Source organism: Balaenoptera borealis (genome assembly GCF_965194805.1).
Source record: "Balaenoptera borealis genome assembly, chromosome: 15".
NCBI lineage: Eukaryota > Metazoa > Chordata > Mammalia > Artiodactyla > Balaenopteridae > Balaenoptera > Balaenoptera borealis.
Window position 1 is genome coordinate 60,639,698 of NC_138871.1, and position 20,460 is coordinate 60,660,157.

General features: G+C 37.7%; 1 protein-coding gene across 2 annotated transcripts in view; it reads right to left on the minus strand.

The window, feature by feature from the left end:
* Positions 1-9,820: 9,820 nt before the first annotated feature.
* The window catches only part of LOC309611532 (uncharacterized protein), a 28,464-nt gene continuing 17,824 nt past the window's right edge, over positions 9,821-20,460 (minus strand). The window contains exon 4 of one of the 2 annotated variants that reach the window (XM_082356102.1): positions 9,821-11,780. The gene's annotated coding sequence lies outside the window, so the exon portion shown is untranslated. Of the gene's footprint in view, positions 11,781-13,535; positions 14,367-20,460 lie in introns of those variants that run through there. The other variant, XM_082356101.1, reaches the window with a different exon arrangement.

Below are 20,460 nucleotides of genomic sequence, written 5' to 3' on the forward strand. Positions count from 1 at the left end.
AGAGTTGTGCAACCACCATCCAAATCTAAGTTCAGAACCTTTTTATTATCCTAGAAAATAACCCCCTACCCAGTAGCAGTCACTCTTATCCCCACCCCTAGCCCCACAAGCCTAGGCAACCACTAATTTACTTTGAGCACACATTTTTAAAAGAGTGATTTTCTGCTGGAAAGTCAGTAGGAAGCACTATAAAAATGAGCTTTGGGGGTAGGTAATTTGATGTAAATATATCATGGAAGGCAATTCATCTGCTGTAGTAGAGTTTTGTGTGTGTGTGTGTGTGTGTGTGTGTGTGTGTGTGTTTGAAGGAACTGATGCAGTATTGCACCCAATGAAAGCAGAACTTTTAAGCACCTCATCTCTTTCCTCATTTTGTCCTATAGAATCATGCTGTTTTCTAAATATTGTCTGTCTTATATTTCAGCCTTTCTTAAAGGTAAGTGAGATTTATAAAGACATAAGTTAGATATAAAGTTACAAAACTCAGAATTCAAATGCAAAATCTCATTAGTGGAAAGCCTTTAATTAAAAAAAAGAAAAGAAAAGAAAAAAAAAAACCCTAAGGCCTGAAGGGGCCAAACATTTGCTGATTGAAAGTGATAACTGAGCCAGGTGCCTTTCCTTCTCCCCTGGTATGGGTACAGCCCCTGTACCTCTTTGTGTTATTTGCAAGAAAGAATATGATTTATCTACTGAAATGAAAATGAGCAAATGGGCCTAAGACTCAGAGTAATTGCTTTCATTATTGTTTGCAGCATTCCCTCTAACTGTCATATCCTGCTCTACTTCGTACCTGTTGTATCTAGATGAGAGAGAAAACAGGAAATGAGGCAGGTACTGAGCAAACAACTATCACCAGAGAGGTCTAGAACTAGGGCTTTCTGACCAGAGGTCTGAGGAAATTTGGAAACAGAAAATTTGTGCCAGATAATATTGAGAAAAGAAAAACCGTGCCCAAACAGAAGTGAGGGAACATTTCAATGACACAGATTTTGATATTGGGTTACGTTCCACTTAAGGTAGAGATCTTACCCCTGAAGACTGCAGATTTGAAGGTTGTTCATTTGGTTTCAGACACAATCAAACTATCAAGTTTCTTTTCCTCTTAGCTACATTTTTCCTTTGCCTTTAATTACTATCACTATAGCAGGAAGACATTTTGAACCAGTTTGCCATTAAAAATGGTGTACAGTTAAGTTAGCTTTCTGTTTATTTTTATCTTATTTTTTTGAGATTTAAATAAATCAACAGCTGCGTGGATGCTTGGTTATTACCAATAATTTCACCTCTGAAGAAAAGATAAATCCCTATTTTAAAATCTTTTTCCAATTTATAAAGTTCATAGGACTTCCCTGGTGGTCCAGTTGTTAAGACTCCACACTTCTGCTGCAGGGGGCATGGGTTTGATCCCTGGTTGGGGGAACTAAGATCCCGCATGCCGTGTGGCACAGCCAAAAAAAAAAAAAAATCTAGAACAGTACGATTTCTTCATAAGCACAGTTTTTAATTCTCTGCTTAAATTTTTGAAGCATGCAAAAAAAAAAAATAGAGAAAAATATAATAAACAGTCAAGTTTCAAATCTTGCTTAAGAAATAAAACATTGCAAATACAATCAGCCCTTCTGTGTATTCTTCACCTAGTGCATTCCTCACTTTTCCCACAAAAGAAGAAAATTCATACCTGAATTTGGTTTTTACTCTCAGACATGCCTTTATAATTGTGATACATATCCATGTAACCCTTGTTAAAAACAAGACAATAGGCCCAAAATGGAGTCACTTAAGCTAAGCCCTCAGTCTCTCAACTGAGACTTAACTACAGTTTGGCTCTCCCAGAAATGAAATCTTAAACCAGTCAGTTAGGAATCCCCTGATCAGCACTAGTTAGGTAATCTGCCTGACAGACCCCTGTCATCTCCTAAAGGAAAATAACCTTGCAATAACCAATCTGCCTTTTTGCCAAGTACAACTTCCTTGTACCTGCTCCCTTCTACCTATAAAAGTCATTCATTTTGTACCACTCCTTGGAGCTCCTTTCTATCTGCTAGATTGGATGCTGCCTGATTCATGAATCATTGAATACAGCCAATAATATCTTTAAAATTTATTCAGTTGAATTTTGTTCTCTAACATCCTTAAACAAAATCAGGTTTTCTGCATATTTTAAACTTTTCGGAGTGAAGGAAGCACTACAGTTCTGGCAGCAGCTTTGGCTTTGGGAAGGCCAAATAGCTGAATCCTGCTTCAAGATCATCTCTGGCACCCAGTTCAGGGATCAAGGCATGACCAATGATCACATGATCTTGTAGTTAACTTTATAGCTAATCAGTGCAGCTATAACAAATTACTTGAACAAGACGTGTAATTTGGATTTATTGTTAATATCTGGAAATTCCTTTTCAAATATAATTTAGCTTTCTAGATATAAGTGCTTTAGATATATGCTTTTGTATGTTGAAATTCTATCAGTCTCTGAAGTAAAAATATGTATTTATTATTGCAAGAGGAATATGCCAGAATAATTAATGATGATTATGAAAGATGTTAATTTTATATGAAAATTATTAAGAACTTTTCAATAGTTAAATAAATAGGGAAATAGATGGACATTTAATACAACAATTAAGAGTGCATTTGCTAGATTGTTGTAGGAAGAACAATAGATTTATATTGAGTCAATAAATGTGAATCCTTATGAAAATAATAATACAAGTCAGAATAATAAAGATTATATCATAATTTTAATAATTGTGCAATTATTTGTATGCTGGTACAAAACACTAAATAAAATAATCTTTAAGAACTCTACTGTTTAGTTTTAAAATTCTGTTTAGATCATGAATTGTTCAAGAAACAGTGTCATTTGGGAAATTTCTTCTTTTTATGAAGATAAATTTAAAGTAGAATGTCAATTTTGCCAACTCAAAGTTTCACCAAGAGGGGAAAACTCCAAAATCATGTACAACATCTATAATAAATCATTTTTGGTTCAGACATAATAAAAATATAAAGTATATGAAGAAAAGAAAAAAATATTGGAGAAAAATTAGATAATTCCCAAATACCTTGCTTTTCTACTGACCTCAGTTAAAAATGAGTGTCTATTTAGTATCACACATAGGTAGATCAGTGACTGCAGGAGCGAAATAGCATCTGACAGTGCTAAAGAAATGATTGTTTATGTATTATGATGCAATTACAATGTAATTACAAAATTAAATAATTAAATAGTGAGAAATACTTTAAGTATAATTCAGATTTTTTCCTGTATCCCAGAAGTCATTCTTTGATGTTGATATTTACCTTTGTCCTCAACTAAATATTGATTTCAACTTACTGGCCTTATGCCAAAATGTGTATTTGGTACACCTCTATTATACTTTATTTTATTTTATTTTGAATTTTTGAATTTTATTTTTTTATACAGCAGGTTCTTATTAGTTATCTATTTTATACATATTAGTGTATATATGTCAATCCCAATCTCCCAATTCATCCCACCCCTCTATTATACTTTATACTCTATTACTTTTTATACTTATGTATTATACTATATGCTTTAAATAGTCTTCTTCAACCTGATTTTTTGCTCAACTTTATATTTGTGAGATTAGTTCACGTTTTTACATGTAGTTCAAGTTATTCATTTTCACTAGTACTGCGCAGTTTAGCATGAATTGTATTTACAATTCATCTCTATCCCTTTTCCTGTTGATGGAAATTTAATTTGTTTTCAAATTTTCAGAATTACAATTTTGCTATGTGCATTTGTGTACGTATCGTCATGTGAGGGCTTCTTTAATATTTGTACCTAGAAATGGTAGTGACATGCTGGGTCAAAGTGTGCTTCTTTTTTTTCCCCATATGTTTTCCCTACAAGTGTTTATCCATTTTTATGAATTAAAAAGATCACCTTTTGAAGGATGACTCCCAAATCTACAACTCCAGTCTGATCTCCCAGGCATCAGATCTCTCCATTTGCCTAGCAAATATTCTAAGTAGAAACTTGGATGTGCTGCCACTACTGTACACTTATCTTATCCAAGACAGAGCTCACTGTTTCCTCCCAAGCTTTCTCCTTACAAAACATGTGAGTGTTATAATTATAAAAACCTTGTGCATGCAAAACTGTTCGTTACAAAAAAATGAGCATCTTCTATTTAAAAATCTATTTCTAATTCAGACATGTTTTCCACTTTTAAAAATCTATATACCTGTATACAAACATATACACAAATATATATGTTTGGAATAAATAGAAAGATGGGCTGGCCTTTCCTGCCTTGCTCTGAAGCAGGGGTCAGCAAACATTTTCTGTAAAGGGCCAGATAGTAAATAGCTCAGACTTTATGCCGTATGGTATTCTTCACAACTACTCATCTCTGCCATTGTAGTTCAAAAGCAACCATCAACAATACATAAAGAAATAGGTATGGCTGTGTTCCTATAAAACTTTATTTGCAAAAGCAAGCAGTGGGCCAGATTTGGCCCATGGGTCATAGTTTGCTGACCCTCTTCTAGAAAATCAACAGTTTTCACTTAATAAATGATTACTTGCTTCCTGGACCATCTGCATAGAGCTGTGCATATGAGAAGCAGCTAGGTCACAGTTCTGCACATTAACAGTATAATTTGGTGAGCCTGCTCTTGTGGTTTCTGATTTCGGTCTCATATTTGAGATCACTCTTTGTTTTCCCTGCCTGTAATATCTTCATATATGTTGTGTGTCTCTCCCAGGGAGCACTCCCAGTGGCCTTACGCTATACTTCAGCATCAGATGCTCTGGACAGTACCACTCTCTAGTCCTCCCCCAGTGTGATTTCTTTTGCAAACCAGGTAGCCTATGTTTTATGTCAGATCTTTCTTTGCAAATATCCCACTTAAATTTAGTGAAAACTGGTCTGGAATCTTACATTTATTTATTTAATTAGCTATGCAATGGTGAGTTTTACCACTTACTAGTTGTATGATTTGGGCAGATTATGTAATTTTTCTGTGTCTGAGTTTCCATTTGTAAAATGAGACAAGTGTTACACTTACCATATAAGGTTTCTGCAATGATGAAATGAGCTAACGCATATAAAGGATCTTGTGGCCAGGCACATAGTGATGATGACAATAATAGCAAACACTCCCATTGCACTCGCCATGTGCTGCATTGTTCATGTGCCCTATGCATGTATCGACTTGAATAAACCTTATAATAATCCTATACAGGGTATTATGATCATCTCAATTTTACAGTTGAGAAACTGAGAGAAAAAGAGGTTACACATCTAGGAAGTGGCATAGCCTGGATTTAAAACCAGGCAGTTTGACTCAAGAGTCCATGCTCTTAATCCTTTATTCTTAGCTTGCCCTAATAAGATTAAAAGAGCCAGGACATGCTCTAATTTACAGGCTATTGTAGTACTGCACTGTACATCTTTGTTTTTATATCTTTGTCCATATATCAGATTACTTCTTAAGACCCTTGTATATTTTTATTTACAATATGAAATCAAGAGCAAGCGACAGATGTGGAGATGCAGGAGTCATGCTGACGCACGTGCCAGGAATGAACTCCTGCGTGTCACTTGTACTGGCTGGATGGAGTGAGCTCTGAGCTCTAATAAAGGCCATCTATGACAAACCCACAGCAAACATCATTCTCAATGGTGAAAAACTGAAAGCATTTCCTCTAAGATCAGGAACAAGACAAGGATGTCCACTCTGCCACTATTATTCAACATAGTTTTGGAAGTCCTAGCTACGGCAATCAGAGAAGAAAAAGATATAAAAGGAATACAAATTGGAAAAGAAGAAGTAAAACTGTCACTGTTTGCAGATGACATGATACTATACATAGAGAATCCTAAAGATGCCACCAGAAAACTACTAGAGCTGATCAATGAATTTGATAAAGTTGCAGGATACAAAATTAATGCACAGAAATCTCTTGCATTCCTATACACTAACAATGAAAGATCAGAAAGAGAAATTAAGGAAACAATCCCATTCACCACTGCAACAAAAAGAATAATATACCTAGGAATAAACCTACCTAAGGAGGTAAAAGACCTGTACTCAGAAAACTATAAGACACTGATGAAAGAAATCAAAGGTGACACAAACAGATGGAGAGATATACCATGTTCTTGGATTGGAAGAATCAATATTGTGAAAATGACTGTACTACCCAAAGCAATGTACAGATTCAATGCAACCCCTATCAAGTTACCAGTGGCATTTTTTACAGAACTAGAACAAAAAATCTTAAATTTGTATGGAGACACAAAAGACCCCGAATAGCCAAAGCAGTCTTGAGGGAAAAAAACAGAGCTGGAGGAATCAGACTCCCTGACTTCAGACTATACTACAAAGCTACAGTAATCAAGACAATATGGTACTGGCACAGAAACAGAAATATAGATCAATGGAACAGGATAGAAAGCCCAGAGATAAATCCACACACCTATGGTCAACTAATCTATGACAAAAGAGGCAAGAGTATACAATGGAGAAAAGACAGCCTCTTCAATAAGTGGTGCTGGGGAAACTGGACAGCTACATGTAAAAGAATGAAATTAGAACACTTCCTGACACCACACACAAAAATAAACTCAAAATGGATTAAAGACCGAAATGTAAGGCCAGACACTATAAAACTCTTAGATGGAAACATAGGCAGAACACTCTATGACATAAATCACAGCAAGATCCTTTTTGACCCACCTCCTAGAGAAACAGAAATAAAAACAAAAATAAACAAATGGAACCTAATGAAACTTAAAAGCTTCTGCACAGCAAAGGAAACCATAAACAAGACGAAAAGACAACCCTCAGAATGGTAGAAAATATTTGCAAACGAAGCAACTGACAAAGGATTAATCTCCAAAATATACAAGCTCTGGGTACATTGACAAGCTTTGTTGCCTGAAAGACTTTGCCGTAGAATGATTGGGTAGTGAACTAGCCTTATTATTGGGGGATCCTCTACTGTCAGTGTCCGGAGGTCTCTTCTTTGGGACTGTCTACTTTCTCTACAGGAGAATCTCTGATTGGGCAAGGGTTGGGGCTAGGTATATGCTTGGTTACTGGCATTCTGGGAGCAGGAAAGGGACATGCCTAGGGCTTCCATAGTTCAGTATATAGCTTCTTACATAATATACAGGTTTTCAACTCTATTACTTATCCTTGCCCTGCATGTGGCTTAGTCTCCAAGTCCAGAGCCTTTTGGGTTGATTTCTCCAGAGTATGAACTTCCATTCTCCTGTGCAGTGGTGAGTAGAGAGGGGAGTATTTATCTGGCTGCTTAGAGTTACGTGGGGACCTAGGACTAGAGATCCAACCATTTTCCACACATATAGTCACCAATCCCACTAATTTTAGAGTCATATCTTCATTTCTACCTTTTGTGGTACTTGCTGCCTCCAAACACTGAGACTTTCAGTTTCTAGCTCATTCACTGGAATTCCCGTCTGAGATGCTTAGATTTCACCTTCCTCTGTTCTATTAAGTTAGTTATAACTTCATTTACTTTCCATCTTCCATAGTTTGTTGAATATTCTTTGTTTCTATTTCCTTTCCAACGTTGTTGGGGATAGTGCCTTTTTATTGTATATTCCTTTACTGTTATTTTATTGGTGCTTGAGAGGAAGAACAGACATGTGGTCACTCTGCCGTGTCTTTCTTCCTTTATCTAGTTAACTTGATTTTGAATCCCAGGAATTATGGTAGTGAGCATTCCCAATAATTGGCTATAGGAATAAAAACCCCAGAGAAAGGTTTTGAGTCACTTTTTAGTGAAAGAAACCCTGTGCAAACAGGCTCAAGCAAAAGGAGAATTGGCTCATGCAAGTTGGGAGGTTCAGGGGATTGAATGAACAACTTTGGTCTAAAAGAGAAATTCAGACAAATAATCTATTATGTAGGAGGAACACAAGCTATCTATGTTAATTAGTATAAGTAAAATAAGTTAAATTAATAAATTCAGGACAAAGTGAACATGTCAGCTAGAAGTTTTGGAAGGAGACAAAACAAGAAGAGAAATGGGTAGGAAATGCAGAATGCCTGTATTTTTGTGAACACAAAAGCAAGGGCAGTGAGGAACACAGCGGAAATTGAATCTGGTGTGGTTAAAGCTTCACTCAATTGTGATATGCATGCTCTTTCCCCACAGTTGTTCTGGCAATAGAACATTCTCTTTATAATAATGACAAAGACCACATGCAAATGAAGTAAATAACTAGTAGGGGCAAAGTCATAGGTAGTTCAGCTAACTGAACCTTGGGAGACTATTTAGAGAGGGGTTTTGGAAGTGATTTGACCACAGATAAAACAGTAATATCATGAGGAAAATAATTTGTTTGTAAAAAGGATTATCTAGACCCTGTGGGCTTGAGAGAGCTTCTAGGTACTTCCAACCTGTTATTTTTCTCCCTGACTTTGGTCAAAGTTAACGAAGACAACAAATCATGTGCTTGCATATTCTTATTGTCTCAACAGTTGTTTCATTGGCACCAATGCCTGAAGAAAACCCTAGGAATCCAGGACTGGGAAATAGTGGGAGTTTCTACTCCTGATGAGCTGGGTAGATTAGTCTGGGACTGGAGGAATTGAGCCCGCTGCTCCAAAGCAGATGGTAGGAGAAAAAAATGAGTTAACATGGAGTTAAAAGGAGTTAGGTATAACTGGATCCAGGGGCTCAAATGATGTCATCAGGGCTGTTTCCCTATCTCCTAGCTCTCCTTCTCTCTTGCAGTTTCATTCTGGGTTTCTCACGTCCCAGATGCTTATGCTCCCAGCTTAGCAAATCCAGCAAAAAGAGCAGCCTTTCCCAGTAGCTCTGACAAAAAACTCCTGAAGGTGATTCTGATATGTTCTGCTAGGTCACCTATACATCTGTGAAACAAGCAATGACACTAAGGAAATGGGGAACTCTGGTTGGCCTGGTCTGGCCACTAGTGCACTCTTGTGATGATGATCATGTGGCCCTGAGGGAAAGTTCAGCCCCAACTAAGATACCCGGATTAGGTTCCTTACAGGAAAGAAGAGCTCTATTATAAGGGGGAGGAACCAGACTGTTGAAAACAAGATATGTCCCTTAGAGGTTCCTTTGCCGCTGATGGAGTAGAATCTTATCCTGTGTGCTAGCCAGTGTGGTCCCTAACAGAGATTACATCATATGATATAAAACGTTCCAAGCTTTTAGAATAAATATGGAATTAACTTGTTCTGAGTAATATTAAGTAAATTTTAATTTAGTGTGACAATCACAGTACCTGCAGAAATGATGCGATAGCTTCATTCTTTAGGCTTCATAAGTATGAGCTTAAAAAATTGGTAGCTGTGAACATGGAGACCATGGCAGTGGCTAACAGTGGAGGAATAATTTTAGAGTAGGGGATGTGCCCCTATTGGCTTGACAATGCCCAGACTTCTCCAACCTAGCCTTCATCTTAATGCTCTTCTTTGGGGACTTCCCTGGTAGCGCAGTGGTTAAGAATCCTCCTGCCAATGCAGGGGACACAGGCTCGAGCCCTGGTCCAGGAAGATCCCACATGCCACGGAGCAACTAAGCCCGTGAGCCACAACTACTGAGCCTGCACTCTAGAGCCTGCAAGCCAAAACTACTGACGCCCACGCTCCTAGAGCCCATGCTCTGCAACAAAGAGAAGCCACTGCGATGAGAAGCCCGCACACTGCAATGAAGAGTAGCCCCTGCTCGCCACAACTAGAGAAAGTCCGCGCGCAGCAACGAAGACCCAATACGGCCAAAAATTAATTAATTAATTAATGAAAACCTTGAGGATATTAAAAAAAAAAGCTCTTTTTAAAAAAAAATTTTTTTATTTATTTATTTGGTCTTAGTTGCAGCAGGCGGGCTCCTTAGCTGCGGCTCCAGGACTCCTTAGTTGTGGCATGTGAATTCTTAGTTGCGGCATGCATGTGGGATCTAGTTCCCTGACCAGGGATCAAATCTGGGCCCCCTGCATTGGGAGCGTGGAGTCGTATCCACTGTGCCACCAGGGAAGTCCCTCAATGCTCTTCTTAATCAAGTTTTTAATCCAATTTTTTCCTGACTAGAAAAGAATACAGTGGTTCCGTGTATGTAAATGATACCTAAAAATGGCCACCTATGAGAAAATAGAGTTTTACCTATCAGAAAATAGTCAACTTTTCTGAAATATTTATTTTATAAAGTGAGGACTACCTAGGAAATATAAAACTGGGAAATGGCAAGGTATTTTTTGTAAATCAGATATAGTTTGAATGTCCTCACACCTAGTTAGCCCTTGGGAACTGAAAAAGTCACATCAACAATACATGCCCACCTAAAAGACTTCAATAACTTCCCCTCACAAAATCTTCACCAGTTAATTCAGGAGCTGTGAGTGGGTTTCTTGCATATGCTTAGGAACAAACCTGCTCGTGTTCCTGTGGTGGTCCAATGTCCTGGTAGAAGTCCTTTGTTCAAAATCTGTTTGAAGGAGGCACCAACCCTGTTGCTGGGACCTGCCAGGTAAATTCTGCTTTTCTGCTGCAGAATCCTACATAGCACTTGCTGTACTTGCTTTGCTCCACCCATTCGGAAATGAAGACGATGCCCCCAGCCCACCCTGTTCTTTATTACTTGGGTCTCAAAATAATACTGTACATGCCCAGTCTGACAAAATATCATGAGAAAGTTTCTTCAGTTTTGGATTCAGACTCTTCTTTGAGGGACCTAGTGGCTCAGGGTGGAGTAGAGGTGGAGGGGTGAGAGGCCACGCCTTCCACTCTACTCTTTCTAGATTCTTGTTCACAGTTGACTCTCTTTTCCTTTCTTCCTCAGCTTTCAAATCCCCCAAGCCTCCAGGCATAACTCTCTAAGAGTCAACACCCCTGTGTTTGTTTACAGATTCAAATATATGCCCCAGAACAGGAGAGGGTGTATGTCAACCATCGCCCTCTCTGACAAAGTGTAGGTCCACTGGATCACCTGCTTCTCAGATAGATTGCTTTTCAGAATAATGTCATTGAGACTTTTAAAAATAGCTTTTAATCATCTGTACTAATGGATCAGGGGACAGAATGGCTATATAAATTTTTTTTTTTTAATTTATTTATTTTTGGCTGTGTTGGGTCTTCGTTGCTGCGCATGGGCTTTCTCTAGTTGCGGCGAGCGGGGGCTACTCTTCGTTGAGGTGTACGGGCTTCCTCATTGCAGTGGCTTCTCTCATTGTGGAGCACGGGCTCTAGGCGCGTGGGCTTCAGTAGTTGCGGCACGCTGGCTCAGTAGTTGTGGCTCACAGGCTTAGTTGCTCCGCGACATGTGGGATCTTCCCAGACCAGGGATCGAACCCGTGTCCCCTGCGTTGGCAGGCGGATTCTCAACCACTGCGCCACCGGGGAAGCCCTATAAATGTTGACAATGGTTTTATTCTTTCCTAATCCTACAGTGGTAGAGTAGCCTACACTCTTCTTTGTCCTATATTCTATACTAGCCGTGTTACTCAGCACATGTTCATAACTCAAGTTCTATTTCTTGTGCTCACTTCCATTAAATGAGAGAATGAACGCTGTATTCTGCAAATGTTAGATGCTGTAATCCCTAATACATTTTTTACAAAATTGGGCATTGTCAAAATGTTTTCAGTAACTTTCCCATTGAAGCCAAACATACAGTAAGTTCTTACTCAAATCCAGTGATGGGGAATGGTCACGAAATAATTCTGAATTCATTTTTTTCTTGTATGAAGTTTCTTTCCTTTGAAATCAGTGGCAATTCTGAATGTGGGCTAAGTCCAAGAAGCATTCTGCAGAATAAGAATCACATCCAGTACTATGAGTCATCCTGTCCTTCTTCCTTATCTGAATCACATATCAACTTGGCTTTATGGGTTTTTAAAAAATGATTTTGTAACCATCTAAATAAAGTTTCTTTTTTTTTTTTTTAAACTTTGGGTTTATTTATTTTATTTTTTTAATTTATGGCTGTGTTGGGTCTTCGTTTCTGTGCGAGGGCTTTCTCTAGTTGCAGCAAGTGGGGGCCACTCCTCATCGCGGTGCGCAGGCCTCTCACCATCGCGGCCTCTCCCGTTGCGGAGCACAGGCTCCAGAACCGCAGGCTCAGTAATTGTGGCCCACGGGCCCAGTTGCTCCGCGGCATGTGGGATCTTCCCAGACCAGGGCTCGAACCCGTGTCCCCTGCATTGGCAGGCAGATTCTCAACCACTGCGCCACCAGGGAAGCCCCCTAAATAAAGTTTCTTTTGATGATATGCTTATAGTGGGGAGATTAAAATTATCTCTAATAATGAAATGTATAATAATCTTTAAAGATTAAAACTCCTTAGAAGAGCTTGTGAATCATAACAGTACTTAATTTTATTTTAACCCTTGTGGTTAGGGCTCCATGCTTCCACTGCAGGAGGCACGCGTTCAATCCCTGGTTGGGGAACTAAGGTCCCACATGTCGCACAGCGCGGCCAAAAAAGAGAAAAAAAAAAAAGCCTTTAAAATTTTTTCCAAATTTCCTTCCAGCTTTGTCTATACATGCATATATTTTATATAACTGTGATCACAGAACATACACTATACATGTAGTTCATCTAATAAGGATTCTCAACCAGGGGTGATTCCCCCCCACTACCGCCCCAGACAGTTGGAAATGTCTGGAGACATTTTTGATTGTCCCTACTAGGGGCAGGAGTGCACTACTGGCATCTTGTGGGTAGAAGACAAGAATGCTGGTAAACATACTACAGTGTATAGCCCCCTCTCGAAAAAAGAATTATCCAATCCAAAATGTCAACAGTGCCAAGATTAAGAAACCCTTGTACACACACATTTGTATTATGCTTTTTAAAACTTTGTTAAATAATACATCCTTTTTTGTAACAAGATTCTTGTAATTATCCCTTACTTTATCTATTTGACAATCATAATTTATCTAATAATTTCCCCTCTCTCAGATACAGATAATGTTATGAACATCTTCACACATACACCTTCTAAATTAGTTTGGATTAAACTTAAATTCTCATGAGAAAAATTACTTTGATAAATGGTATTATCATTTTATGGCTCAAACTTGGTATAGGGACCTTATATACATTAACTTTGGCAAAACACATTCATTATTAATAGCTTATTAAAGAGAATTAAAGTTTGCCTTTAATTACTGTTTCTAATGCCATAACTTTGTAAGTGGGAAGTAATGGTGCTGGGGGAGGATTATGTCTGACAGTTTTAGCTTTTTGAATAGGCAATGTGATTTCAGGAGCAGAGGATATCTCTTTATCCATTTTTATGTTCCCCACTATTTTTTGAAATCTCACTTAAGTCTGTGTGTGTGGGGGGAAGGTAACCATGTGCCTTAGCCGTCTTTAAAATATAAATACTGGGAATTCCCTGGCGGTCAAGTGGTTAAGACTCCGTGCTTCCACTGCAGGGGGCGTGGGTTCGATCCCTGGTTGGGGAACTAAGATCCCGCATGCCTCGTGGAGGGGAAAAAAAAAAAATTTATATATATATATACACACACACACACACACACACACACACACACACACATATACACACACACACAAACACTGACATGGACTCAGAGAGAGTTGCAACGGTGTCTTACTCATCTTCGTATCTTTAGTGCTCACTGCAGCATCAGGTTGAAAATGTACATTATAAACATTTGTTGAATGGACAGAGAGGGGTAGGAGTAGTAACACACGAAGTGACTGACTGTGACTGACTTTATTGGGGCAGATGATAGCATAGAAAGCTTCGTGTTCCCATAAAACCATTAGCATTCATGTTGTGATTGGTTCTTATAGTTATCATTATACTTAAAGATTTAAGAATTGTTGCTCTTGCTATCATACTCTGCTAGAAATATCTCCTAAGGGTGGTGGTAGAAGCCAAGATATTAAAGGTCTGGGAACAAACACATGGCTCTTTCTCTCAGCCAGGCTGAAAAAGCACTCTCTAGCAAGATAACATTGGTTTTTGTTTAATTTAACAGGGACACAAGGCATTAAAAATTAATGAATTGATTGATGAATTTTTAATAACTAGGGAATACATATACATGGCACAAAAGCTGAAAATTATAAAAGAATATATCAAGTTTTTTTTCAAACTGGATTTCCAGCAATCTAGTTTCCCTCTCTGGAGGGACTAACATGGATATGCTAGGTATAGGCTAGAAACTGCCATAAACAACAGGTCCCCAAATAAGGCACACAAGCAAAACAGAAGTTCATCTCTCTCATGTAACAGTCTGGAAGTACATGGGGATGGCGCTGCTCCATAAAAATCATCCCAGGATCTGGTGCCTTCAATCTTGCTGTTCTGCTCTCCCTTTTAGTGTTGCACATGGTGGGAGCTAACTCAGCGCCACATCTGTACTCCAGGATCAGGAAGGGAAAGAAAGGTCATGGAAGTCAAACAATTTCTTTTTAAGCAAATGGTGCAGAAGTTGCACCATCATTTCTACTTATATTCCATTGGCAAGAACTTTTTCATATGGCCATGCCAACTGCAAGGGAGGCTGGGAAATGACGTTTTTAGCTGGCTGGCTATGCCTAGCTGAAAATGCAGAAGAGAGCTGAATTTGTAGCTATGGGTGTCTATAAATAAGAATTCTTTCACAACCTTGAAAGCATGGTCTCACTGAAAGAAGCCAGACACGACGGGCCACATATTGAATGATTCCATTTCTATGAAGTGACCCAAAGAGGTAAATCCATGGAGACAGAAAGCAGAGCAGTGGTGACCAGGGACTGGGGTGACAGGAATGAGGAATGACTGCTTATGGGGGGGTGGGATTATCTCTTGTGTTGATGAAAATGTTCTAAAATTTGTTCTGGTGTTGGTTGCACAAGTCTGTGAATATACTAAAAACCATTGAATTGTGTACTTTAAATGGGAGAATTGTGTGATATATTATCTCAATAAAGTGGTTTATAAAAAAAAAAAAAAAGAATTCTTTCACAATGTGGCAGTGGTGTCAACTGGATTATGAATCATTGAATCTGTCACAGTAGTGAATTGTGAAGTCTGGCATGTCACGACTAGATCCCTCCAAAATACCGGGAGATAAAGTAAACAGCAATCAACAGACTTGATGATTCAATACAGTTCATTTCTAGATTGTCTCCTTTAACCCATTCTTCTCTTTCTTATATTTGAATCTCTAAGACTGGGGCATGATAGTCTAGAGGTCACTGGCAATCCAATCTTCCTTCTCCACTACAACACCTGGCAGAGTTAATCTTTTAAAGTGGTGAAGTAGGTGAAATTTATCTCTGGTGATCTTAGCTTTCCTTGCCCTCCTTCTCTTGGTATACAATACCCAAGGTGCCATGACCATTCAGAACCCCACACCATAGTACATACAAGACTGCTCTCCATGTAAGGCTGTGGTTACAAAATTCTCTTTGCTCACCTGACAATTACCCCCTTAGTATTCCACCTCCAGCTGGTTGATAGGATTGAGAAATGGGGGGTATAAAAGGGGTTTAAGGAGTGGTCGAAATGTTACCACTTGTGAAAAGAACTAAATTTGATTAGGTAGAACTGTTGCCTTACCTAGTTTAAAATGACTTGAGTTTGTCTTACTGTTTGCAGGACAAAACCAAAAAAAAAAAAAAAACAAGAAAACCCCAAAAAACCAAAACCAAAAAAACCCCACAACCCTCCCAAACATATATATATATATATATATATATATATATATATATATATATACACACACACATCTATCTATCTATCTATGTATCTATTAAGATGTCTGAATTGTAGAGGTACACATTGGTATTTATGCAGAAATATTTCCAAATACCATTTTTGTAAATTTTCACTTCTTTTCTGCAAAAGCATTGCACTATGGAAACAATCAAGCAGACTGACTTTCTTCTCCCTTCCTATGGTCATTTTGGTGTCATTGGCAGAACAGCTGAAGCCATATTAAGATTTGCTTTCAGACTGAGATAACATACTGTATTTGTACTTTCTTTTCTCACTGTGCATCTTTATTACAAGATGTAAATCAACTATACTTCAATAAAAAAAAGAAAAAAATTTTATTACAAGAGTTGATTTGGTGATATGTAAGTTGATTATTCCTATTTTTAGTTCTCTTAATTTGTTGAAAGAATACTTAATATTTAAAAAAAAATCTGTGACTAATAAGAGATTCCAAAAAGAGCATATATACTGGCCAATACTTGACCAAGACTCAATAATGGACATATTTATTCAAACATTTATTCAAATGCTTCCCACATCACAGCACAGGTAGAAAATATTAATATTTGTGTTGCACACTGATGTAAGCTGGAGCCACCTGGTCTGGAGGCTCTGCCTGCACCTGGCCTAACCTAACTGCCCCAAGGGTTGAAGGGAATCATTATCTCAGCATACTCCATTCATTGGGTAACCTGGTTGGAGAGGGCTTATAAAATGCTATTCAAAATGTGGTCTTCACATCAGCAGCATCAGCATCACCTGGGAGCTTGTTAGAAATGCAGAATCACAGGCTCTATTCAAATTTACTGAATCAGAATCTGCATTATCATAAGATTCCCAGGTGATTTATGTGCATATTAAAGTTTGAGAGTACCGATCTAGAAAATAGTGGGTAATACTACTAGATAGATGGGAGGCAAAATAGCCAATCATTAAAATGTTTTTTCCCTTGCAAGAAGTTGTGCTGAAATGGCCTGCCTGGGATCTGAGATTTGATCATATAATTTTTCTGTCATCATGGAGCTTTATATATATATAAATTATATATACATATACTACATATATGTATAATTTCAGTATTCTATAAATGTGCAGCACAAAATGCGTGGTCTACTTAAACCAAACATTCATTTTTTTTAGGTGAGTATGGAACATAAACAGGCTTGCACCTAACAGCCATTTCATCCTCTTTCAAGCTTCAAGTATGCTTCCTGTAGGGCAGAGGACTGGTAAGCCAAAAATCACATTCTCCAGACTCTGTTGCAGCTAGTCTTATGGAAGTATGTAGGTTTCAACAAACAAACACTTTCGTGTGAGATCTGGAAGTCTGTTTCTCTGATAGGCATAGCTGTGGAGGCAATTTTTTTCTACTATATCAGAGATAACAGAGTTCTCATTGTTCAGTCATTAGCTTTGTGAACATCAAGAAGCATGGGTGGTGCATCCATTTTGCTGGTTCAGATTACAGTTGGTAAGGTGTGATTCTGGAGCTGGCTGTGGAAGTGGCAGCTTCTTGATTCTGGTAGCTTCCAGACAGTGACTGTGGTGCCGTAGTTCTGAAGATGTCAGGTTCTCAATGAGGAAGAGCACAGCTCTTTTGGTATCTTAGTTCTGAGGTGTGGTTTTGAGAATTGTTCCATTAATATTCTCAATTATTCTCTTCAAGTGTATTAATACTTCCAGCTAAAACTAACTGGAGTATATTCTGTTCTCTGCAACTGAACTTTGACTGATATAGTCTGCTCAATCTGTTTTCAGGACCACTCATTTTTCATTGATTTATTCAGCAAATATTTATTGAAGGCCTTCTCTGAACAAGTGTTGAGATACATATTAAATATATATATATATTTTCAGATGTGTAAAACAATAGTTTTAGTTCACACAAATTATATGTAGCTTTAAAAATTATATTTCCAGCAAAGTAGTTCCATCCAAATAGAGCAGAAAAATTAAAAGTTTCATTTCCAATCTAATCACCATGGATAGTTCATATGTCCTCATTGGTATAATGAAAAGATGATGGGGGGACTTCCCTGATGGCGCGGTGGATAAGACTCTGCGGTCCCAATGCAGGGGGCCCAGGTTCGATCCCTGGTCAGGGAACTAGAGATCCCGCATGCATGCTGCAACTAAGAGTTCACATGCCACAACTAAGGAGCCCAGGAACCACAACTAAGGAGCCCACCTGCCGCAAATAAGACCCCACGCAACCAAATAAATAAATAAATATTTTAAAAAAAGAAAGAAAAGATGATGAGAATTTAGGGACAAAACATTAGTCTTTCCAAACTTCATCTAACAAATGGAGGCAGTAAGGACCTACCCTACCTCATAATGTTTCTGTGAGAATCAAATGAGGCAAAGTATGTGAAACTGCTTTGCACATAGTAAAGGGCTACACAATGCTGGTTATTTACAATTAGTAATAATAGTAACTTAATCCTACAAAGTTTTCAACATTGGATGCTATGATAGCACCTTTAAAGACAACTATTTTTGTTTGCCTAATTCTCAATTCAGTGCAAATTCTGATTTTCATATAAAGGTGTTCTTAAAGATAAATCAGAGAGTGACTACTCACTTTGGGAAAGGAATTTTCACTTTTGAAAAATATTCACAGTAGGAAATCTTTCATTAAATGTGCCTCTCTCACATTTAATACAATTGTTGATTTACAAATTTAAATAATACACATTTTGGTACATTCAGTGCACAAAATGAGCTATATTTGTTTAGTTGTTTGAAAAACAGAATTATATCTTACAAATGATCTCATTTCAAATATGGGTAAGGAGCAAATCAAATTACAGATCAGTCTTTGAGATACCTACATAGTCATAATTTGCCAAGTTCACATGCTTTATTTTATGCGCTTCTTTTTCTTGAGCTATGCAAAAGAGAAGCTTGATCTAGATCAAGAAGTGTCCAGTTAGTGCCTCCTATGTACCAGGCAGTGTTTTAGGATTTGAAGACACCAAGATGAATGAGATACAGTCATCCCCTATGTTACAGTTCAGTCCAGCACTGTCCAAAGCAGCAGCCAATTGTACATGTGGCCATAGATCACAAGTGTGGCTAGTGTGACTCAGAAACTAAATTTTACATTTTATTTAATTTAAATTAATTTAAATAGCCATGTGTGACTAGTGGTCACTGTGTTGGAGAGCACAGGTCTAAGCCAAACCCAATAGGTGACTTGTGGTTACCAAAAAAAAAAAAAAAAAATGCATGGGCAAGACCCTTTTCTTCTGTCTTAAAATAAAGGTGGCCTATTAATTTTCTGGTCTTAGGGGTGGGGATGGGGAAAGTGCTGCAATGGTTTGGAAAAGTATATAGCAACAAGAGAAAGTTATACAATTCTGTTTAAAATCTGTTCTGTTTGATTAAAATATCCCCTAACATGTTTAGAATGAAAGACATTGCCAGGCCAAGAAAGCTAAAGACAACAAAGGTCAAAAAACTGAGGTCTAATTCCATCCAAAAACAACAGAATATACTTCCTTCTTAAGTGCTCATGGAACATTCTCCAGGATAAATCATATCTAGGGTCACAAATCAAGCCTTGGTAAATTTAAGAAAATTGAAATTGTATCAAGTATCTTTTCCAACCACAACGCTATGAGACTAGATATCAGTTACAGGAAACAAACTGTAAAAAATACAAACACATGGAGGCTAAACAATACGCTACCAAATAACCAAGAGATCACTGAGAAATCAAAGACGAATCAAAAAATACCTATAAACAAATGACAGTGAAAACACGACGGCCCAAAACATATGGGATGAAGCAAAAGCAGTTTTAAGAGGGAAGTTTATAGCAATACAATCCTACCTCAAGAAACAAGAAAAATCTCAAATAAAAAATCTAACCTTAACACCTAAAGGAACTAGAGAAAGAAGAACAAACAAAACCCAAAGTTAGTAGAAGAAAAGAAACCATAAAGATCAGAGCAGAAATAAATGAAATAGAAACAAAGAAAACAATAGTAAAGATCAACAACACTAAAAGCTGGTTCTTTGAGAAGATAAACAAAATTGATAAACCATTAGCCAGACTCAACAAGAAAAAAAGGGAGAAGACTCAAATCAACAGAATTAGAAATGAAAAAGGAGAAGTAACTGACACTGCAGAAATACAAAGGATCATGAGAGATTACTACAAGCAATTATATGCCAATAAAATGGACAACCTGGAAGATACGGACAATTTCTTAGAAAAGCACAACCTTCTGAGACTGAACCAGGAAGAAATAGAAAATATAAACAGACCAGTCTCAAGCACTGAAATTGATACTGTGATTAAAAATCTTCCAACAGTATGCTGGTTAAAAGTAAAGTCAAGTTTATGGGTGGATACTGTTGGTTCTGGCATTACCAGTGGGAATGACAAAAGAAAGTCACATAAGAGAACAGTGGCTGACAAGAACACTTTCCCTCAGATGGTAATGAATGTAGCCCTAAAGAAAACAGGTGAAAGGTTTTAATGTTATCTCACTAAAGTTTTTGTTTGAAAATGATGGAAAATTTGAATAGAAAATGGCTTCACAAAGAGGATTAGAGACGCATTAAATTAAGTCATTTGGAAAAAAAAAAAAAATCTTCCAACAAACAAAAGCTCAGGACCAGATGGATTCACAGGCAAATTCTATCAAACATTTAGAGAAGAGCTAACACCTATCCTTCTCAAACTCTTCCAAAATACAGCAGAGGGAGGAACACTCCCAAACTCATTCTACGAGGC